The sequence below is a fragment of the Nipponia nippon genome, unplaced genomic scaffold, assembly GCF_047370975.1.
Source record: "Nipponia nippon isolate SJK-2023a ecotype South Korea unplaced genomic scaffold, ASM4737097v1 scaffold_8, whole genome shotgun sequence".
Taxonomy (NCBI): Eukaryota; Metazoa; Chordata; class Aves; order Pelecaniformes; family Threskiornithidae; genus Nipponia; species Nipponia nippon.
Window position 1 is genome coordinate 15,661,648 of NW_028262402.1, and position 12,224 is coordinate 15,673,871.

Genomic DNA, 12,224 nt, shown 5'->3' on the forward strand with positions numbered 1-12,224 from the left:
CACGCTTTGGCGAGCAGCACCCCCGGTAGCCTCTGGGCTTCCCAATAATGGAGTAGGTATAGCTGGCTAAGCATATCTCCTAATGCAATCAGGAGCTTTAATGAAATAATTAAATTCAGCAACTTACTTGGAAACACGTGTTGACAATTTTACTGTTACTTCTCAATAAAGTGATCCCAAAAAGTTTCTCAGTTACTGTGTGAAAACAAATGGCCCAGAAATACGTGATGCAGAATAATTTCAGAGAGCCCTCCAAAGAGAAAAAAATTATCTTCTACCTTGATCTTCACATTCCTGTTTCATTCCACAAAAAGTATCATTTGTTTGTTTCGTATTACATTTTCTCTACGTAATATTGTGTACTAATCTAGTCTGTCTATGTACCTTTCATTAAGCCATCATACTATTGCATTTTTAATTCTTTAAACCACAACAACCTAACAAGAAACTGCTGATGTAAAGCTTTTCTTTTTATTTTTTTTCAAATTTCAAACTTAAAGTCTATTTCAGAAAAGCAATAATTGCAATTAAAATGGAATTACATGTAAAATGTAGAGGCAAAACAAGTCAACATATTGTAACCAACTGACATTTTTAAAAATAATTGCCCAGTATTTTGTGGACTGAGATTGTCTCTTGAGTTGCTTTGAGTAGATTTGCAAAAAAGATATGGAGCATTTGGAAGTGTAAGACACAAATTGCTTATAATTCTGGAAATGAATACAGATTTAGCTCATTAAACACCTTTTAAGACTCACCTGCTGCTGGAACAAAGTGGGGGGAAAAATTCCCCTAAAAGAGACAGAAGGAAAACATTGACTGCAAAATAATTGCAGTTACAGTGTAGCCTCTAACTTTTCCCATGAAGTTGTGATACAGCTTGCAAGAAAGATGCAATTCTGAACAAGTATACCAATAAATAAATAGAAATATTTGTGGTGATTAAAATTCTGAATATTCTTTCTATTATCTTATCATGAGATGATGATGTTAAATTCACTGTGTAAGGATCATACAGCCCCAGCACATTTTGATTCTAAGCTAGATCAATGTTTCTTAAATAAAAATCTTCCTGAGAAGGCACTTAATGACATAAAAATAAAATAACAACTTTGCTAAGTACAACTAAATAGAACTTTGCTAAGACTATTTTTGAGTACAGGCTGGAAAATACTTGGAAAAGAGTCTAACAATAGAGAATTTAGGGATTAGAAGAAGGTTTCCAAGTCCTTCTTGGACATTTCATAGATACAGATTATATTTGAAGGATTTGGAGCTCATTGCTTCTTCCCTTGCATTGCTTCTTATGCAGTGTTGTTTTACCTTTCCGAGTTTGGAATAAGACCCCTTTACCTTTCCAAGAAAATCTTAGTTAAAATAACGTTTATCTTATTTTATATTCAGACAGGGGAAAGGGGAGGTGCAGGAGGAAGGTCTGTCTAGAGGCTTTCTAGACTTTTGTCTGTGCTGACAGTGCTGGATTGCTGACTTTTTATGGCTCAGATTAACTTCTACAATTAAGGATGCAAAGTTAAGGCTGCAAAGGATTCTCCCCCCTGTCCTCCTCCACTTTTATCTGTGAGAAAGTATTTGCAGGGGAAAAGTCTGTGCACAAAAAATGGACACCTACTAGATGCGTAACTAGATATGTATGGCCTGAAACCTGTGCACATCAGTTGTGTGTTTCAACATTTCAGTCTCTCACAGCTATCTCCAAAACCTGTAAATACCTAGAGGAGCTGTCAGCAGTTATTTTGCTTGTGCCCATAGAAACCTGTGCTTTTTTTATTCAGTCTTTTAAAATGTAAAGCAGTGATAGGGCAGTACTGCCAAGTACATGTGCTCTGATCTGATCTGCTTTCTGGATCTGGCAGCTGCAGACCAGCTGTGCTGACCTGAGTGATTCCAGGAGACTACAGTCAGCCCTACAGAGAGGCTCTGTGTGGACAGGCAGCAGCAGGGGAGCTCAGATTAGTGAAATCTGTTTTTCTGTGACCTCTTTTAAAGGAGTGAGATAGGCAAGCTGGGTCCTGATGACAGCCTGACTTTGGATCCATGTGAGAAACCAGAAATCATACATGATTTCAGTAAGAACTGAATCGTTCTATTCTGGAGTGTCTCAAGAAAGCCAAACAAAATGACTGTGTTCAGTGCTAGTATCCTGGTGTTCTAGTTGGAGTGGTGCTAGTAGCACTGCTACACCTAATATTGTATCCTTCTGTTTTGTGTCTGTATCTCTGCTCCTGTCTTTATGAGTCGCATGGAAAAAGTTATGGTTGAAGCAGCTTAACTTTTCTTGCTTTATGATCTGATAGGGTTTGATAAATACCTGGTTTCAAAATACCATGTTTGAAAATAAAGAATTTTCTGCCTATCAGTTCTAAGCTGAATGTTCTCTTCCTGTCACTAGTACATTAGCAACAGACAATGACAGAAAGGAAAGGAGGTGATGAGAGACAGAGGAGGACTGTAAGCCCAACTGCATAATTAGATTGTAAATCCTTTGAGGCAGAGTGATAAGGGGATAAAGCATAGGAACAAAACTGATGTTACCAGGATCACCATATTAACCTGATGTCTCCGGAAAGCATTATAAGGGTCTAATAATCATTTTGCATCAGTCTCTCTCCCAAATTTTTTTACGCTACTATTGATGCAATTTTTTTTTTTTCATGTGTAGTCTTGGAACTTGCTGATGTTGTTTTTTTCCATATAAAAAGCATGTTGAGCTGTGAATTATGTAAATAAACATCAAGCATGCTGCAAAGAGCAGGAATACAGTGCACCCCCAAAAAAAGCAGAGAGATGATTGAAAGTAAATACCTTTATCACATACCCTAGCCGAAAAGCTCTGCCAAAGAGCAACCCACTTACTCTAGAATAAGTAGAGTGTGTAGTTTGCTTTGTCTCTTCTTCTCATGTTTTATACCTGGAATTCATCTGTCTTAATAAATTCTTCCTCTACTCGTCACGTATTGCTCCCACAGTGGAGATCAAGACTGGTAGAGGTCAAAATCAGAGCCATTAGTGCAACTTATAAATGACTTTAGGTTCTAAAGGGTTCATAGAGCTATCATATGCTTCATCATTTGTGTGTAATGCTTGCCCTGAATAACTTCTTTCTGTGTACATGTACAACCACCACCACAAAAAAAAATTTACGCCCTGAGGTGCCTCTCTATATTGACAATTTATTTGAAAACAAGAGAGAGATTGACCTTAGGTATCTGATGCCATGATTGTTTTTCTTATGCTTGTCCTGCTGCTGCTCATATCTTTTTTCTCTCTGCCTCATAATGCAATAGTGTTTTCTTCTTGCTTTCCCTTCTCTAAATTTGGTGCATGAAGATGGCCTATAAAGTTCTGTGCTGTTGTGTCAACCTCCAGAACTTTCTGGTCTTTGTATATTTCATGACTAGTTACTGTTTTGAGTTGAAGAGGTTTTCGTGACTAGTAATTTAAATGAACTTCCCTAGATTGATTAACATTCACATACTGAAACCAGGTTTGTGTTTGGACACTCTTCCGGCTTCTTCCTGATCACTCTCACCCATCCAATTTTTCACACTCAGAATTTTTGCCATGTCTGATGTTCTCTTTATCCTTTTGAATAGCGCTATTCTTCAAACTATCTCCTGTAACTTCTACAATTAAAAAATAATATTGCTCTCACCTCTGCTGAATTTATTTTTATTGTTCCCCTCCATCACCGGTATCCCTGTAGATTTTGTGTTGCTCGCTGTTTTGAAAATAAACTCATCAGAGTATCTTGACGTTATGGATCTTCTAACCATTGGTAGCTTATCTCAGTTATGCTAACTCAGTTAGTTACATGGTGAATATGTGACAGGGTCAGGTTTAGATTGCATTAATGTGCTTGTGGATTTGACCAAACTCTTCCAGCAAACCTGGGCTGAGACATTTGGAAAAAGGATTTGTGAAATATGATTAGAAACATTGATTTTTAGTAGCTGGTACAACTGAAACTCGTATTAATTTCATTATGTAGTCACAGTTGGTATTTTAGAATATATTTATTTGTCCATTTGTTTGTGACTTCGACTAAGCTGTATGAAAAAGTAACCATCCGTGTGCATCGGTGCCTGATTTCTTTCACTCTCTTGCACAAAATAAACTATTTAAACAAGCATAACAGACATTTCACTGCTTTTGAGAACCATGGATCATTTCATAGATCTGGCACTTGCTATCTTAAAATCTCTCAATAAATTTGATTGAGCTACCTCGTGACTTTGATCCTTTGGAAAAGCTGTATGTGGAAGAATCAGTTTTGGCATCTTTGTTTTCCTTAAAAGATTCCTTGAAGAGTTACAATACCAAATTTTACTTAAGAGTGTGTAATGTCTTACCATAACAGTCATGACATAAGCTTTTTGTAATGCTTGTTTACGCTGCCAGTACCGCAGTGCAGACGCATTCTCTGGTGTCTTGTTTCCAGAGTGAATGAAGGCTGCTTTTTAGTTGGAAGCTCATTTAAGTTGTGCTTTTTCAGGTCTGAATTCCAGTTTCTTGCTGTCAGATGGCATTATTGCTAATTTTTAAAAAATACGGAATTCTTACTTTTTCAACCAAAATCAGTTTCTAGGCTTGTGTAATCTTGACAAACAAGAGAGAAATGATCGTGTTTGAAAGTCTAAGGTAAGAGTCATTGAAAAGCTATGCAACTCAGACTGACTAAATTGTTATAAAAGTTTCTGTTCTAGTCATCCTTTTGAGTATGTGCTAAATTAGTGCAAGACAGTATCATCTCAATGAATGCAGTGTTTCTTTTGGCACAGGTGACTGAAAATGCTAATTGTACTGTCTAAGGAAATCAAACACTCTGATTCCATTTTTCTTTCTACAGTCTGACAATGCCAAAGTAATCCAAAATACAACAGCCTCTATGAGATGTCCCAATCTATTTTTATTCAGAAGCTGCTACTCTTAATTGTAAATGGTTGCTGGGTTGTGCCTTAGGTTGCATATATTGGAAAGCAGAAGGCTTGCATGTCTGTGGTTGACAGGCTGTCTTGTAACACATGATAGGTTTTACTACCAGCTCTTAAAGTTCTTCCAGCTCATGGTTTTTCCAGCACCAGATGGCAAAGGACTCCACTGACAAGTGAGGAACTTTGCGTGGGTTCTAGGGGATCAGTGCCTAAGGGAGTTCTAACTGGTTGCAAACCTAGTTCTCAGTTATTTGTCACATAACAAACATCATGTGTGATAAATGTCATGTAATGGAAAAGTAAGTCCTGCATTCATGTTTCATTGTATCAGTAAGTGAGTTTTTTCAAAATAGCTTTTAATTTTACAGTAAAGAAGAGATGTAATTTATCGAGGAAAATTCTTCAGATGAACTGACTCTATCTTGTTAAGTATCAGATAAGAAAATGTATCTTTTAAATTATATTAATTAAACGTAGATGCAGCAATTATCATTGTGATAGCATTGCTCTGGCATTATTTGGTTATGCATTTTGTGAGAATAATCTTGGTATGTTTTGTCCCTTAAATAATATATAATGAAAAAAAAAAGGTTTTCTGAATGTATGACTTCATATTCTGAAGTTCATTGTTGGAATCATCATCAGCTGTGTACTGAAGTGTCTCCCTGTTGCTTCTTTCAACAAGTGATATAAGAGATCAACATCTCATTAAATTTTAAAAATGCATTGGAATAAAGTGGTGCTATGGAACTTCTCATGATTTTTAGCTGTGCTTTGTAGATTTCTATTGCATTTGAAATTTTCTGAGTGAGATGACAACCACCAGAAGATTTTTTTTTTTAATATTGGAATACTAGTTGCATCAGGGCAAATTATGATAAGGTGACAAACTAAAGTCAGTGTGATGTTAACCCTTTCAATTCTCCATTTATTTTACAATGCTTTTGATTTGATTATGTATCAGTGGCCAAGCTGGTTTGACTGCAAGTGTCCAACTATTTACATCTGCAGTTACGAGATAGAAGATGTATCCAGTACTAACCAGGTGTAACTATTCTGTCATCACTCATACATCAGAGCTCTTGCAATGCTAACTAAATCTGTGGCTGACAGGTATGCATTCGGGAAGCATCTAAAGGAATTTTTTTGCTTCTTTAACAGGATTATATCTTAGTCCTACTTTGGGATGTCAGGATTTTTTTCACATAGCATCTGCATAATAAGACTTTTTAAAAAAGGAAAAAGAAATTAAAAAAAAAAAAAACAACAAACCCCCAAACCCACTTTCACTAACTAACTTCTGCATAGCTTCTCCATAGTTACTTTATGGCAGACGAAGAAACTTTTCTAAAAAAATGCCAGATCTTTCACATAATGACAGTTCAGTTTTGAGTGCATAAGGCTTTTGTCTCACTAACAAAACAAATATATGCGTGTTCTGAAGACATAACAAAAAGGTTTTATAGATATGCTCTTAACTACCTTTGATTTAAGATTGAACTTGTCTTTACTGTTCCAAACAATATTCTTGTCTAGTGGCCACCTATTTCTACTGGTTTTCTCGTATGCTTCTAGCCCATGTCCAGATTTCTTTTTCAGAAGAACACGGGGCTTTCTGGGTCTATAGTATGTGATAGCCATATTCTTGCTTCATGGTATCTGAAGACTACTGTCACTCTATGATATTTCTTTTTGGTGATTCAGGAACACCAAGAGCTGTTGGCAAGGTAATTGTGTTGGCCTCAGAAGAAGAATGGAAGTTTTTTTTATCTGGGTATTGAGGTGTACCTCTGCCAGTCTGCAGATTCTTTCAGATATTCTGCAAATTGGGTTCTTGGTGAACCCTCAAAGATCATCCCTAAACTTGCTCAAGTTAGAAGCAGATCTGGACTTTGTAGCCGAAGGCTTATCTTTTTGAAGATAAGATTTCAGTAGTTGCATTGTGAGGACTGAGGACAGTGGGATCCCACACAAAGGGTTTTTGGTTAACATTAGCATGCAAGGTGCCCTGAATTTATGTGATGACATATGTCTAGCTATATCTCAGAAGCAGGCAGCTGTAGTTATTGGAGAGGAAACATGGAGATTTCTTCCTGGTCACCATAGTAGATCTTTAAGTGAGACTTTTAAGTACTGTTGTTGAGCTGTATATCAGCTAACCTTCCTGGAAATTTTCTGTGTTGCGTGTTTCCATAAACAGAAGGTTGAGAGAAACAGCAGTTTCTGCTAAGGCCTATTTATTTCTATTTCTACTGTGTCGATGTGCTACAAAGCACTAAGTCCTGCTGGATTTTACTAGAGCCTACATGAATAGGAGGGACTCTTTGGACTACCTCCAATCTGGACATTGCAGAATGACCAACTGGAACTCCGTGCATACTTTCAACTATCTTTTCAACGTGGAAGGATTTTAAACAGATGCCATGTTTGGCAAAATAATCACCTTATTGTTCTTCACTCCATAATCTGAGTCTGACCCTGCCATTATTTGAAGTCACCCACAGTGAAATATGCATGCAAAGCAGAAGGAGAACGTGTTTGTTTATGACTTCAGTTTCCCATACATAATTTGTCATTGTGTCTCCTTCTGTGTCTGATACTCTGGAAAGCAGCAAATGGGAAATGTGAACCATGTTGGATAAATATCCATCTCTGCCTCTCAAATTTCTTCAGATGGTCAAAAGAGGTGATTATCCCACTGTGTTTAGCATTGGTACAGCCTCATCTTGAGTACCGTGTGCGGTTCTGGGTCCCACAATCTAAGAAGGATGTTAAAGCACTTGAATGCGTCCAGAGGAGGGTAGCAAAGCTGGTGGAAGGGCTGGCAGGCATGTCCTGCCAGGAGCGTCTGAGGACTTTGCGTTTTATCTTATTTTGGAGAAAAGGAGGCTGAGGGATGACCTCATTGCTCTCTACAGCTTCCTGAGGAGGGGCAGTGGAAAGGGAGGTGCTGATCTCTCCTGCCTCGGGTCCAGTGACAGGGCACATGGGAATGGCTCAAAGCTGCTTCAGACATCAGGAAGCATTTCTTTACCAAGAGGTTGGTCAAACACTGGAACAGGCTTGCTAGAGAGGTGGTCGATGCCTCATGCCTCTCAGTGTTTAAAAGGCATTTGGACGATACCCTTCATAACATGCTTTAACTTTTGGTCAACCCTGAAGTGGTCAGGCAGTTGGACAAGATGATCATTGTAGGTCCCTTGCGACTGAAATATTCTATTCTATTCTATTCTGTTCTGTTCTGTTGTGTTCTGTTCTGTTATATTCTCTCCTGTAAAACTTATTTACAGACAGTACATCTCATATAAACCCAACCAGTGGTAGGTAAATTCTTTGATTTGATTGGAGGACTCCTAGACACAGCAATAGGTTACGCTCCCCAAAGTCCACAAGACTCAGTTATGGCTTTTGCAGCTTTGAATCTCTTAGACAACATCTAGGAGATCAGGTGGTATAGATCTGCTCTGAGGGTCTTACGTCTTCCCATTCTTAGAGTCACAGAATGTTTGAGGTCTGTAGGAACCTCTGGACATCATCTGGTCCAACCCCCTGCTCAAGCAAGCTCACCTAGAGCAGGCTGCCCTGGACCATGTCCAGATGGCTTTTGACTATCTTCAAGGATGGAAAATCCACAGCCTTTCTGGGCAACCTGTGCCAATGCTTGGTCACCCTCACAGGGAAAAAGTTTCCTGATGTTCAGAGGGAACCTCCTGTGTTTCAGTCTGTGCCCATTGCCTCGTGTCCTGGCACTGGGCACCACTGAAAAGAGCCTGGCTCTGTCTTCTTTGCACCCTCCCTCCAGGTATTTATATACATTGATGATCACCCTGAGCCTTCTGTTCTCCAGGCTGAACAGTCCCAGCTCTCTCAGCCTTTCCTCACGTGAGAGCTGCTCCAGTCCCTTCATCATCTTGGTGGCCTTTTGCAGGACTCTCTCCAGTATATTCACGTCTGTCTTGTACTAGGGAGCCCAGAACTGGACCCAGCACTCCAGGGGTGGCCTCACCAGTGCTGAGTAGAGGGAAAGAATCACCTCCCTCGACCTGCTGGCAACACTCCTTCTAATGCAGCCCAGGATGCCATTGGCCTTCTTTGCTGCAAGGGCACATTGCTGTCTCATGTTCAAATTGGTGTCCACCAGTACCCCCAAGGCCTTTCCTACCAAGCTGCTTTCTAGCTGGGTGGCCCCCAGCATGTACTGGTGCCTGGGGTTGTTCCTCCTCAAGCTGCAGGACTTTGCGCTTCTCCTTATTGAACTGCATGAGGTTCCTGTCAGCCCATTTCTCCAGCCTGTCCAGGTCCCTTTGGATGGCAGCACGACCTTCTGGCATATCAGCCCCTCCTCCCAGTTTGGTGTCATCAGCAAACTTAACTGGGGGTGCAATTTGCCCCATCATCAAGTTCATTAATGAAGATGTTCAACAGGACCTAGTGCTGATCCCTAGGGTTCACCGCTAGTTACCAGCTTCCAACTAGACTTTGTGCCACTTACCATCACTCCCTGAACATGGTCATTCAGCCAGTTTTCAGTTAATTTCACTGTCTGCTCATCCAGCCCATATTTCACCAGCTTCTCTATGAGGATCTTATGGGAGGCAATGTTGAAAGCCTTACTGAAAGTCAGGGTAGACAATATCCACTGCTTTCCCCTCATCCACCAAGCCAGTCATTTCATGATAGATAGTGAAGAAGTTGGTCAAGCATGACTTGCCCTTGGTGAATCCATGCTGACTACACCTGATGACCTTATTGTCCTTCATATGCCTGGAAATGGTTTCCAGGATTAGCTGCTCCATCACCTTTCCAGGGATAGAGGTGAGGCTGACCAGCCTGCAGTTCCCTGGGTCCTCCTTCTCGTCCTTCTTGAAGATAGGAGTGATGTCTGCTTTCCTCCAATCCTCAGGCACTTCTCCCAGTTGCCATGATCATTCAAAGGTTATTGAGAGTGGCTTTGCAGTGACATCAGCCAGCTCCCTCAGCACTCATAAGTGCATCCCATCAGCACCCATGTACTTATTTATGTCCAGTTTGCTTAAGTATTCTTAAGTATCTTCCACCAAGGGCACATCTTCCTTTCTCCAGACTTTCCCTCTGGTCTCTGGGACCTGGGATTCATGAAGGTCTGATGGTAAAGACTGAGACAAAGAAGGCATTCAGTACCTCAGCCTTTTCCATGTCCTGTGTCCCCCACTTCATTCAGCAGAGGGCCCAGATTTTTCCTAGCCTTCCTTTTGTCACCTACATATTTAAAGAAGCCCTTTCTGTTGTCTTTGACATCCCTGGCCAGAATCAATTCCATTTGTGCTTTGGCTTCCCTAACCTCATCCCTGGATGCTTGGACAATGTTTCTGTATTCCTTCCACGTTACTTGTCCCTGCTTCCACCTTTTGCATGTTTCTCCTTGTGTTTGACTTTTGCCAGGAGCTCCTATTCCTGTTTCTCTTGTAGAAAAGACCTACACAGAATTACTGGTATTCCTCCTGCTCAAACAGATCATTAAACAATTATCAGAGGATTTAAGCAAGCATACTTTATTCCATTTGTTTCCAAGAGGAAATAATATTCCACTTGCTGCAGGAGGAACATTGGGAGCCAACACCTTTGTCTGCTACATGAGGTGTTGAATTTCCTGAGGCAGATTTATCAAACTTTTATATAAATGTCTCTGTGTATACGATTTCTTTGTTTAGTGTCTGAGACTCTATTTTATATTCTTGAGTATCTCAGCTTATTTGTATTGATCATAGGAAGTTGTGTGGAAGCTCATTTGAAATGTAGAATGGTATCAGAAAACTATGTATTTCTTCTTTTGAAGACTTTTCTATTTCTTTGCATAGCTGGACAGAATCTTCTGGATTTAAGGCCAGCCAGCTTTCAGGAGTATGTAAATATTTTACCGAAAGTGAGCATGAGGGGTAATAGTGTCTCATTTCTGAGAGCTTGAGTCTTATTCATGTAGTGGGAAATCTTTTTAAGTTTTTTTTGACGGAAACCCCCTTGACAGGGGTTCATTTTGTCTAGCGACATACGTGTGGGCATTTAGTTTGGATATTTTTAGCCAGTTATTTTTTTATTGTTACTTATGTGGTTGTCCATTTCATACAAACAGTTCTGTTCATATGGATATCACTGAAAACATCTTTATCAGACTGTAAAAATAAAATGTTGACGAGTGTAATGACTTATAAATGAACACCGTCTAGCAATATTATGCACAAGGGGATTTTTGTTTTGTTTTTTTCCCCCAAGATATCAACCAATATAATAGACCACTGTAGCTGGGACAGTTTCCTGAGCTACATCTGTGGGAAAAGAGTATTTACAGTTTTTAAAAATTATGAGCTTTCTAAAGCTGTATTGGCTAGATTTTGTGTTGTCATCAAATGCAATGTTGTTTTCAGTTCTTTGTCTTTTAAATACTGCTCAGGGACTTACGTACAGTATAATTGATACACTCAGAAAGATTTAGAATTTTATATTCTTTAGTGTGCCATGCTTATGTGGAACAGAAGAATGAGACTGGGAAAGATATTTTCCTCTGAGAATGATACAGATTATTGCCTGAATGTTTACACCTCCTAAACCTTTTTTGCAGTATATTTTCACACAGACCTGGTTATGTAGCCAAGATGTTGTTACAGAATAATATTTTAGGACAGAAAAGACCCTTACACTTGTTTTGTTAATACAGTTTTAACACAAACCAGATTTATTTATGCTGTTTTGCTCATAAAATTATAAAAGGTATTCTGGGACAAGAGACACTATGCAATAATTCCTTGCCCACTGAGGGCATTGATGTTTACCACATAAAGACCTCATTGTTCGGCTAACAAACCATAAACCCTTATATTGCCACACAGTTGTTCTCAGTAGATGATCTGCTTAAAAGAACAGATATATAGCATATGTGTGTAGGGAGCAAATGATACCCCCTCTTCCTAAGGCATTTAAGCTTCATAACAAAAGCCATTCCCTTACTCCATTATCAGGAAGCACGTAAAGGTTTGTTAGGGTGTGAAAAGAGAAAAAAGAATGGTTACTAATTGATAGAATCCTTTGCCCATGCTAAGAAAAATTTCTTAGATACTTGAATGCATTGCACATATGTGTGTAAGTGTGTGAGTGGATTTGTGTGTATATGTACAAAGTATTTCATTCCCTTAATAGTATCATAGAATCTGAATTGCATAGGAATTTCCATGCAAATAAGTTCAGTGCCCTTTCCGTACATCAGAGTGATATAGTTTTCAAAATGCTCCCTTCAAGGGC

The 12,224-nt window shown here is 39.3% G+C and overlaps 1 protein-coding gene across 5 annotated transcripts in view; it reads left to right on the top strand.

Moving 5' to 3' along the window:
• Nucleotides 1-12,224, top strand: part of FBXL17 (F-box and leucine rich repeat protein 17) — a 287,592-nt gene that overhangs the window by 127,068 nt on the left and 148,300 nt on the right. The gene's annotated exons all lie outside the window — the stretch shown is intronic.